This window comes from Gymnoscopelus braueri (assembly GCF_963280865.1).
Source record: "Gymnoscopelus braueri genome assembly, chromosome: 14".
Classification (NCBI taxonomy): Eukaryota; Metazoa; Chordata; class Actinopteri; order Myctophiformes; family Myctophidae; genus Gymnoscopelus; species Gymnoscopelus braueri.
In genome coordinates, this window is record NC_137619.1 from 8,318,316 (window position 1) to 8,330,652 (window position 12,337).

Consider the following 12,337-nt stretch of genomic DNA (forward strand, 5'->3'; position numbering starts at 1 on the left):
GGACAGGAGACGGTGCTTAGTGCCGGAACTTCTGAGGTACGCACGCGTTCGGGGAGACCCCCTCTACACAGCCACACTCTCCGCTAAGCGGCACTAAGGTGTAAAAAAAAGTGGCGGGCCGTCCAGTGAGGTCAAGGGTCAGAAAAGGGCCCTTTTCAGTGCATAGCCTATACAAATTGGACACTGGACAGGAGACGGTGCTTAGTGCCGGAACTTCTGAGGTACGCACGCGTTCGGGGAGACCCCCTCTACACAGCCACACTCTCCGCTAAGCGGCACTAAGGTGTAAAAAAAAGTGGCGGGCCGTCCAGTGAGGTCAAGGGTCAGAAAAGGGCCCTTTTCAGTGCATAGCCTATACAAATTGGACACTGGACAGGAGACGGTGCTTAGTGCCGGAACTTCTGAGGTACGCACGCGTTCGGGGAGACCCCCTCTACACAGCCACACTCTCCGCTAAGCGGCACTAAGGTGTAAAAAAAAGTGGCGGGCCGTCCAGTGAGGTCAAGGGTCAGAAAAGGGCCCTTTTCAGTGCATAGCCTATACAAATTGGACACTGGACAGGAGACGGTGCTTAGTGCCGGAACTTCTGAGGTACGCACGCGTTCGGGGAGACCCCCTCTACACAGCCACACTCTCCGCTAAGCGGCACTAAGGTGTAAAAAAAAGTGGCTAGCTGTCCAGTGCGGTCAAGGGTCAGAAAAGGGCCCTTTTCAGTGCATAGCCTATACAAATTGGACACTGGACAGGAGACGGTGCTTAGTGCCGGAACTTCTGAGGTACGCACGCGTTCGGGGAGACCCCCTCTACACAGCCACACTCTCCGCTAAGCGGCACTAAGGTGTAAAAAAAAGTGGCGGGCCGTCCAGTGAGGTCAAGGGTCAGAAAAGGGCCCTTTTCAGTGCATAGCCTATACAAATTGGACACTGGACAGGAGACGGTGCTTAGTGCCGGAACTTCTGAGGTACGCACGCGTTCGGGGAGACCCCCTCTACACAGCCACACTCTCCGCTAAGCGGCACTAAGGTGTAAAAAAAAGTGGCGGGCCGTCCAGTGAGGTCAAGGGTCAGAAAAGGGCCCTTTTCAGTGCATAGCCTATACAAATTGGACACTGGACAGGAGACGGTGCTTAGTGCCGGAACTTCTGAGGTACGCACGCGTTCGGGGAGACCCCCTCTACACAGCCACACTCTCCGCTAAGCGGCACTAAGGTGTAAAAAAAAGTGGCTAGCTGTCCAGTGCGGTCAAGGGTCAGAAAAGGGCCCTTTTCAGTGCATAGCCTATACAAATTGGACACTGGACAGGAGACGGTGCTTAGTGCCGGAACTTCTGAGGTACGCACGCGTTCGGGGAGACCCCCTCTACACAGCCACACTCTCCGCTAAGCGGCACTAAGGTGTAAAAAAAAGTGGCGGGCCGTCCAGTGAGGTCAAGGGTCAGAAAAGGGCCCTTTTCAGTGCATAGCCTATACAAATTGGACACTGGACAGGAGACGGTGCTTAGTGCCGGAACTTCTGAGGTACGCACGCGTTCGGGGAGACCCCCTCTACACAGCCACACTCTCCGCTAAGCGGCACTAAGGTGTAAAAAAAAGTGGCGGGCCGTCCAGTGAGGTCAAGGGTCAGAAAAGGGCCCTTTTCAGTGCATAGCCTATACAAATTGGACACTGGACAGGAGACGGTGCTTAGTGCCGGAACTTCTGAGGTACGCACGCGTTCGGGGAGACCCCCTCTACACAGCCACACTCTCCGCTAAGCGGCACTAAGGTGTAAAAAAAAGTGGCGGGCCGTCCAGTGAGGTCAAGGGTCAGAAAAGGGCCCTTTTCAGTGCATAGCCTATACAAATTGGACACTGGACAGGAGACGGTGCTTAGTGCCGGAACTTCTGAGGTACGCACGCGTTCGGGGAGACCCCCTCTACACAGCCACACTCTCCGCTAAGCGGCACTAAGGTGTAAAAAAAAGTGGCTAGCTGTCCAGTGCGGTCAAGGGTCAGAAAAGGGCCCTTTTCAGTGCATAGCCTATACAAATTGGACACTGGACAGGAGACGGTGCTTAGTGCCGGAACTTCTGAGGTACGCACGCGTTCGGGGAGACCCCCTCTACACAGCCACACTCTCCGCTAAGCGGCACTAAGGTGTAAAAAAAAGTGGCGGGCCGTCCAGTGAGGTCAAGGGTCAGAAAAGGGCCCTTTTCAGTGCATAGCCTATACAAATTGGACACTGGACAGGAGACGGTGCTTAGTGCCGGAACTTCTGAGGTACGCACGCGTTCGGGGAGACCCCCTCTACACAGCCACACTCTCCGCTAAGCGGCACTAAGGTGTAAAAAAAAGTGGCTAGCTGTCCAGTGCGGTCAAGGGTCAGAAAAGGGCCCTTTTCAGTGCATAGCCTATACAAATTGGACACTGGACAGGAGACGGTGCTTAGTGCCGGAACTTCTGAGGTACGCACGCGTTCGGGGAGACCCCCTCTACACAGCCACACTCTCCGCTAAGCGGCACTAAGGTGTAAAAAAAAGTGGCGGGCCGTCCAGTGAGGTCAAGGGTCAGAAAAGGGCCCTTTTCAGTGCATAGCCTATACAAATTGGACACTGGACAGGAGACGGTGCTTAGTGCCGGAACTTCTGAGGTACGCACGCGTTCGGGGAGACCCCCTCTACACAGCCACACTCTCCGCTAAGCGGCACTAAGGTGTAAAAAAAAGTGGCGGGCCGTCCAGTGAGGTCAAGGGTCAGAAAAGGGCCCTTTTCAGTGCATAGCCTATACAAATTGGACACTGGACAGGAGACGGTGCTTAGTGCCGGAACTTCTGAGGTACGCACGCGTTCGGGGAGACCCCCTCTACACAGCCACACTCTCCGCTAAGCGGCACTAAGGTGTAAAAAAAAGTGGCTAGCTGTCCAGTGCGGTCAAGGGTCAGAAAAGGGCCCTTTTCAGTGCATAGCCTATACAAATTGGACACTGGACAGGAGACGGTGCTTAGTGCCGGAACTTCTGAGGTACGCACGCGTTCGGGGAGACCCCCTCTACACAGCCACACTCTCCGCTAAGCGGCACTAAGGTGTAAAAAAAAGTGGCGGGCCGTCCAGTGAGGTCAAGGGTCAGAAAAGGGCCCTTTTCAGTGCATAGCCTATACAAATTGGACACTGGACAGGAGACGGTGCTTAGTGCCGGAACTTCTGAGGTACGCACGCGTTCGGGGAGACCCCCTCTACACAGCCACACTCTCCGCTAAGCGGCACTAAGGTGTAAAAAAAAGTGGCGGGCCGTCCAGTGAGGTCAAGGGTCAGAAAAGGGCCCTTTTCAGTGCATAGCCTATACAAATTGGACACTGGACAGGAGACGGTGCTTAGTGCCGGAACTTCTGAGGTACGCACGCGTTCGGGGAGACCCCCTCTACACAGCCACACTCTCCGCTAAGCGGCACTAAGGTGTAAAAAAAAGTGGCTAGCTGTCCAGTGCGGTCAAGGGTCAGAAAAGGGCCCTTTTCAGTGCATAGCCTATACAAATTGGACACTGGACAGGAGACGGTGCTTAGTGCCGGAACTTCTGAGGTACGCACGCGTTCGGGGAGACCCCCTCTACACAGCCACACTCTCCGCTAAGCGGCACTAAGGTGTAAAAAAAAGTGGCGGGCCGTCCAGTGAGGTCAAGGGTCAGAAAAGGGCCCTTTTCAGTGCATAGCCTATACAAATTGGACACTGGACAGGAGACGGTGCTTAGTGCCGGAACTTCTGAGGTACGCACGCGTTCGGGGAGACCCCCTCTACACAGCCACACTCTCCGCTAAGCGGCACTAAGGTGTAAAAAAAAGTGGCTAGCTGTCCAGTGCGGTCAAGGGTCAGAAAAGGGCCCTTTTCAGTGCATAGCCTATACAAATTGGACACTGGACAGGAGACGGTGCTTAGTGCCGGAACTTCTGAGGTACGCACGCGTTCGGGGAGACCCCCTCTACACAGCCACACTCTCCGCTAAGCGGCACTAAGGTGTAAAAAAAAGTGGCTAGCTGTCCAGTGCGGTCAAGGGTCAGAAAAGGGCCCTTTTCAGTGCATAGCCTATACAAATTGGACACTGGACAGGAGACGGTGCTTAGTGCCGGAACTTCTGAGGTACGCACGCGTTCGGGGAGACCCCCTCTACACAGCCACACTCTCCGCTAAGCGGCACTAAGGTGTAAAAAAAAGTGGCGGGCCGTCCAGTGAGGTCAAGGGTCAGAAAAGGGCCCTTTTCAGTGCATAGCCTATACAAATTGGACACTGGACAGGAGACGGTGCTTAGTGCCGGAACTTCTGAGGTACGCACGCGTTCGGGGAGACCCCCTCTACACAGCCACACTCTCCGCTAAGCGGCACTAAGGTGTAAAAAAAAGTGGCGGGCCGTCCAGTGAGGTCAAGGGTCAGAAAAGGGCCCTTTTCAGTGCATAGCCTATACAAATTGGACACTGGACAGGAGACGGTGCTTAGTGCCGGAACTTCTGAGGTACGCACGCGTTCGGGGAGACCCCCTCTACACAGCCACACTCTCCGCTAAGCGGCACTAAGGTGTAGAAAAAAGTGGCGGGCCGTCCAGTGAGGTCAGGGGTCAGAAAAGGGCCCTTTTCAGACAATAGTGTATACAAGTGGCCATACCCTAACCCAATAGTGTATACAAGTGGCCACACAACCCCACACCATAAAAGAATACAGACAGGCTTTGAAAGTTTAAAAAAAGACCTTTTAATTACTCTTTACTAATAAAACAGTGTACAATTTATCAAAAACAGAATATATATAAATACATTTTCCAATATTTGTTTTTAAACATTGCCAATTGTCTTAAGGTGGACTGAGAGGCTACTTTAGTAGTTTAGTAGTCACAGATTTGATCAATTTACTATATGTGTGTGTGTTAATAACAGCAAACATTATTCAAACACAATCATCATGCAAAACTGTAAAAATGTGGAAGTTCTAGGAAGTGCAAACCACACTCAAAAGTATAAAATGGTACTGCGTGCAACGTACCTAAGTGCAAAGATCACTCAAATGTATAATAAACGGGTACAACATGCAATGTACCAACGTGCAAACATCACTCAAATGTATAAAAAAGTATAACATGCAATATACTGAAGTGCAAACATCACTCAAAAGTGCAACACAGCAAACTTAAAGTGCAAACATTGTACACACACACACAAATTGATCAATAGATAGATGTACGTATATAAAGCAGAACCAGCTCAGTCCAAACATTGCATAGTCCTGTGCTCTAATGTTTGTTTTTAGATGATCACAGTAAGCACAAAGACAAAAGAAAAAAAGAAGAAAACATTTGATTAAATCAAAACCTAAAGGAAAAAAAGGAAGACCAAAATGATGTTCCCTCCTGGTGTCTTGGGAACATGTCAGTTCTGGTCCCTCGCATCCTCCATTTGTGACGTTCTCCTACAACAGACACAACAGAGCCTTTTAGGTAGTTTGTCCAAGATACAGTAAATCACAGTACATGCTTTAACTTTGTACTCAGATAAATATCTTTTTGCCTGACAACTCATGCATAACACAATCTCGCTTTTCACGGTGGCTTTTGAAAGTGTTGAGGCTCACATCAAACAGAACAGCTTTGGAAAACAAACAAGTGAAAATACCACAGCTGCTGCCGTCAGTTTGTTCTATGAAATTGGGACAACTGTGATAACACTCATATCTAAATGTAATACCCATACCTCTACCATACAATGCAAAGTACTGTAATGCTAAGTACCTTTGCAGTGGAAAAAATGCCTTAACCAGGTCTTGCTCATGCACACGTAGTGAATCCATTATCACAACATCTAATACTATAACATCACCATTCACTGTCTTTTTGGTGAAATCTACCGCGATGGCTCCCCAATGGGACTTATTTGCGTTGACGGGCAATATCACCAACTCGTAGTTCCACCAATTGCGTGATGCTCGTGGTACATCTGGGAGGACACTGATGTCATCACACCAAAAACTCTGTAACTGTTGGCTTACAAAAGTGCTGGGACAAATAAATGCATTTTTTTTTCTTTCAACACTCGAAAGCAAGAGCTTATGGTACTCATCGATCATCTTATCACTCAGCCACTCGTTATTCTCCACAGCTGCCGTTGGAATGGATCTCCCTTTTCTAGCCCTTGTCTGCTTGTGTAGTTTGCATCTGTCTGTGCATTTATGTTTTTGTTCGACCTGCTGAAAGTTGATTAGTTTCACACTATTAGTTTTCTCGTATGACACGACAAAGCAACTAGCTGTGGTCAGTATTTTTAGCATCAGCTCAAAGGTATAGCCTGCTGTGTCATTGGATGCTTTTGTCATGATATGCCATTGCTGGTCTTTACACGTGTACAATGACACATATGGTGACTTGTCAAAAAATGCACAAATGCTGGACACAGCATAATCATTTTGGTGGTACAGACAGGAGAGAGTGAACGTTTTGGGAATTTCTGCACCAGATCTTAGCAGGAGAAGTAAAGTCTGTGGGCTGTGAATTACTTGATAGGTTGATAAGCTTAAGTCCTGCTTACATGTTTCACATTGGTCAAGTTGAGCAGAACATATTTTGGCAACTGTGTCCAAGATGCCTTTTTGTGACACTTCAAGTGGCTGCACTATGAGTTCTGATATGTTCTTTCTAGATGGTACGGCCTGGTCACCACATTGAGTACAAATATAGCGACCAAGACTTTTAAGGCAAAGCAGGTCATTTCCAAGGAAAGGAGCCCCAAGTGTGTCATTCACAAAGCTGTTTAATATGTGGTACACGTCTGTCATAGAAAATTGCCGAGACACTAATGACACCACCTGAGTGTTGGCAAGTTTCTCAAGCGCTCTTTTAAACAATGCTGGGGACTGCGCTGCTGCTGCTGCTGCTGCAAGCCGTGTGTGACATTTTTGGAAAGCAGATGTCTGTTTTAGAAATGTTAGTATTGGTAATGGTATGGCTTCACACATATTGTGATTTGGTCTTTCATTGCAAAAAAACACATCCACACCATGGCCAATATCTTCCAAATTGTCCTCTATTGTGATAACAGCATTAAGTGATGCATCATTACATTTCACATAGAAATAAATGTACCCATGTGGTTTTGCCAATTGCAATGCATTTGCTGGTTGAAGGATGTCTATATTTGTATCATCTGCTCTAATTACAACATTGTCATAAAGCAAATGTGCCCAGAAGTGTCCGGCTTTGGCCACTGAGCCTACATGACAAATGATTGAGCCCAACTTATACTTAATTTTACTGCTGTCACGAATGGGAATTTCGATTATATCAGATGGGACTACAGGCGTGTGGAGCACCGTCCCACCATTATCAACACGGGACACAGAAAGAGTAATGACATCAGGAGCATCAATCCAACATATTTGTCTCTTCATTTCTGAACCACATGCTGTACATCTCTGTTGACCTTCACCTTCCATGATTGTGTGTTCGAAAAGAGAATTGAGGGACTCACATTTCTGTGTCAGCGGTAATGCAAAAACAGTAGGCGCGCATGAAATGCTTTCAACTTTCGATGCACATTTTTTACAGATGTCTGTATGTTTTGCCATAGCAGTTGTTTGGACACTACAATCATGCAACCAGATTAATAATTTGTGTATCAAATCTAGTGGGTCATTGTGCATTGACAAGGACAACGCTGGGATGCTCTTGACTAATTCTTGAGTGACACCATGGATTGTTTTAGCATCAAATGTGTGCCCTGGATTTTGAAAAAACGCTTGGATGAGAGCTGCTAAATTCCCTGGCATTGATGACATCGCAACCATATAAGTAGGTGTCAACTGTTTCAATTTATCTTGTACTACTTGCAGATGCAGTATCGATTGTAGGGTTGCATTTAGCCAACAATTACTCTCATTATTTGCAAACCTGCATATACTATTGCATATTTCCTCATTTGTGCCTCTGTTTTGTGCCTTTGTTTTGTCTGGCACACTTGCTGAGCTGTCATTTTGTAAGAAAATCTTTGAATTTGCTTGTGGCTTATTTTGATAAGAGCGTCTCAGCTGTGGCGGCAGAGTTCTCTTTTTGTTCCACTCTTCTACAGGTGGTGGGTGTGGACGCTGTGATGCCTGTGATATCCTGTAGCCTACTTTGGCAATGAAATCTATGGCTGACTGCTTGTATAGTGAGCGTATGCGCTGTATACATTCGTCAATTCTGTGTTTCTCATTTCGTAAAAGCAACACTTTTGTGTTTTTGAACATGGCCTCACTAATAGCTGTGCTTTTCTTACCATGGTTTATTTGTGCAGCATAGGCTCCAGAGAATCGCTGCAAATCACCTGAGAGTAGATCTGACCATATTGGAATAGTTGGGAGGAAGTTTGAGAACAGTTTGTTTAAAATAGTTTCTCCATGGTATTGATTTTCACCTGTGTCATTGCTGGTTTTAATTGTATTATTGGCTGTAGCCCTTAGTTGTTCAAAATAGTCTTTGAAGGGAGATGTACCTTCACAAACATCAGCAGTCAAGTCAAATATATCATCAACCGCAGTGTCATATGAATTGTCTTGTCGATCATGCTCTTTATCAATAATTCCTGCAATTCCTGGCAGCTTCTGTGTTTCATCCTCAATGCGGCCAAGACTAGCTGCCACCTCGCTGGAGTTCCTTTTGCTACCAAGTACAATACAAGCAGCAGATACTATATTACCTGCTTGTTTCAGTGTTTTGGCATTAACTAAAGCGCTGAAGATGAACATAGCCAACTTAAACCTACAATCTCTAGTATTGTACTGTTGTTTGCAAATGTGACTTGCCTGTTTCATCAGATGACTCTTACATGCTCTTATGGTACAAAAATTCAAATCTTTGCTATCTGCCTTTCCATTCACTATTCTCCAGCAGCGTAACAAGTACATTTTCATGCTATCTCCATTGAAGATATGCATACTGGCTTTCAAAAGCACTATGGACCTATCACTATTAATCTGCATGGGTGTTGTGTTGGCACCAAATATCTCCTTCTCTTTGCACCTCAATTCCGTGAGGAGCTCCTCTACAGCAGTCTGGGTGTGTTGTTCACTGATCATAAATGCTACAGGAGTTGAAGCGGACGAAGTGGATGAACTTACTACAATCTCATAATACAAAATCCTTTTCTTTGTTAGTTTACTCTTAATGATTCCCCCAGTGGCATCCCATGATGCAGCGCTGTCCTTAATCACATCGTGCCACAGTCTCACTCCTGCTTCACTAAAACATATAACCTTAAGGGGACTAACTTTAATAAGTTGAATGAATCCTTTTACAACTACACTTTCTGTGTCTTCATCTTCCCAGTCAGCTTTCAGTAGGCGCAGAGCTGTAATCTCATCATCATTCATCCAGCTTAGTTTGCGATGTTCATGTTTGACCTTTCTAAACGGAGCGGAGTCTCTACCCACTCCACTTCGATTACCAGCTATTAAAGACCTAGGATCTGCCTTTCCTACTGCATCGACGTAAGCACAATATGGCGATTTGTCCTTCATTGATATCCCTAACTCCTTACGTTCTTGGCCCCTAATATATCTACTTCTCAATCTGTCCTTTGTGTGATATAGGTTGCCAGTGTAAACTATATGAAATATGCCCTCTTCGACTGAATGGAGAAGTATTTTGAAAGTCATCTCACATGAAGTATGCCGGCAGGAGCCATTGATCGTGAGACATGGCTTGTATGTTTTTCTGGTGGTAGCAATAGAAAAGTTGTGATTAGCAAAACGTATTATACAGTAAGGATTTGATTCCTTCAGCTTTCTGGCAAATAACTCTTGCCATTCAAACCTCGTAAAATGTTTACTTCCTTTGGGTCTGTAGGAGTGAAACATTTTCCAATCAGAAGCCTGCAAAGTAAAGCTAGCAGGTTCAAGGGCATCGTGTTTGAAGGGTCCTAATGTTGCACCAGGTCCCATGACACTCTGAACAGTACTAATATCTAGAGTCTGCATTTGTATGTCATCCTGTTCATCTAAAGGGCTCTCACTAAGTGCATAGGCGTGATCTACCGGTATTTCCACAACAAGAACTTCATCTACAGGGCTCTCATGAAGTGCAGGAGAGTTATTTATTTCCACAAAAGGCTCTTCGTCTTCGTCAAGAAGTGCAGGGGAATGGTGATCTATTTCTGTGATGTGATTGTGATTTGTATATATATATATATATGTGTACATACACACACTTGAAATATATTAGTCATCTTTTGTTTTAAGAAACATATATATGTGCCCTAATTACTAATACCACATCACTAAGTAATGTTTTTCTTTATAATTTAACATTTTTACTTTGAAATGTAGTGACATTTAGTGAAAATGACCATTTCCATTTTAATGTGCTTAATTTTTTACACACACACACACGCACGCACACACGCACACACACACACACACACACACACACACACACACACACACACACACACACACACACACACACACACACACTCACATATATATATATTATTTACTCTTTACCCAATGCTGCAAAGTTTGCCTAAAAAAAAACCTTACTTTACAACCTTCTAATCAGCTGTGACCTGCTCAAATCCCCTGCTCATTATAATCACAGACACGATACCGGCAGCATAATTAGAAATAACAGATTTTTTGTATATACATTTCAACAAAACATTTTAACATACTGTACAACAAGATCATTGATGCACTAACCTAACAATCAAATATTCACAACCTCTGTAGAAAATATAGGTTTAGTGTGTGGACTACAGTGGCTGGATTCAGACAAAACTGTTTTTTAACAACTGTAGTTGTTGCATTGACACACACACACACACACACACACACACACACACACACACACACACACACACACACACACACACACACACAACTGTAGTTGTTGCATTGACACACACACACACACACACACACACACACACACACACACACACACACACACACACACACACACACACACACACACACACACACACACATATACATATACATATACATATACATATACATATACGTATACGTATATATATATATATACATATATATTATATTCAATGGTATTTGGGCTTTGTGCTCTAAAGAAATTGAGGGGAAAAAACACCATGCCATGACAAACACACACACAAACACACACACACACACACACACACACACACACACACACACACACACACACACACACACACACACACACACACACACTGTATTGTATTGTTAAATATGTTTATAAACCCCCCACATGTTACACCTGTACAAGCTACTATTATTATTTATAGAAAGGGGATTGCCATCTTTGGCATTCCAATTTAAATCTGAAACCTGTTTACAGTCTAATCACAGTGGTTAAACATGGGTGTATGGAAAATGTGCTAAGTGCCCATTGAATGTGGATCAAAGGCCAATTTCAATAACGACCTGTTAGGGCGTAGGCTAATTCTTATAAATACATCCATCAATGCAGTGGTGGAAAAAGTACTAAAATGTTTTACTTAAGTAAAAGTATCAATACTGCAATGTAGAAATACTCTGCAAAAGTAAAAGTCCTGAATTCTAAATGTAATTAAGTAAAAGTACTGGTATCAAAATGTAATTAAATATACAAATATTTGCTTGTAGATCGGCTATTTTCAAATTGCCAAAGTTTAAATAGGGCTGAAGTGGTCTTGTATAAATATAAAAATATTTTGCTTGTAGATCGGCTATTTTCAAATTTCCAAAGTTTAAATAGGGCTGAAGTGGTCTTGTAATTATAATCAAAAATATACAAAGTAACAAGTAACTAGTATAATATCTGCCTCTGAAATGTAGTGGAGTAGTACTTAGTTACTTTCCACCACTGTATACGTGTATTTTTCAAAATGCATAGTACAGTAATTGATTACATGTACTTAGTTACTTTCCACCACTGTATAAATGTCTTTTTCGAAATGCATGTATGTCTTTCATAAAACATTAAATGCGATGCTCTTACTTTGAAGGCAACCGGAAACCTTATATTTGCTAGCTCAGAAACCGGATGTGTTATATTTGCTACCGGAACGGAGCTAGCACAACAACTTCCTCCTGACTTCCGGGAAAGTTGAGGTGTCAGCGTTGCCAGGTTTCGGGAGAGAAACAAGCAACCATGTCTATGAAAACAAGCCCAAAAGAAGCAACTAGGCTAAAGCTATTTGGAAAATAGCCGATCTACAAGCTCACAACGCGTCACATCATGACGCGTTGTGAGCTTGTAGATCAGCTATTTTCAACAACAAAAATTGAGAAAACAATCTGAGAAATCTAATCTTTAAAAGGGGAATATTTTGGGAATATTTTTTGAAACATTTTAAACAACACACATCTGGTACGGG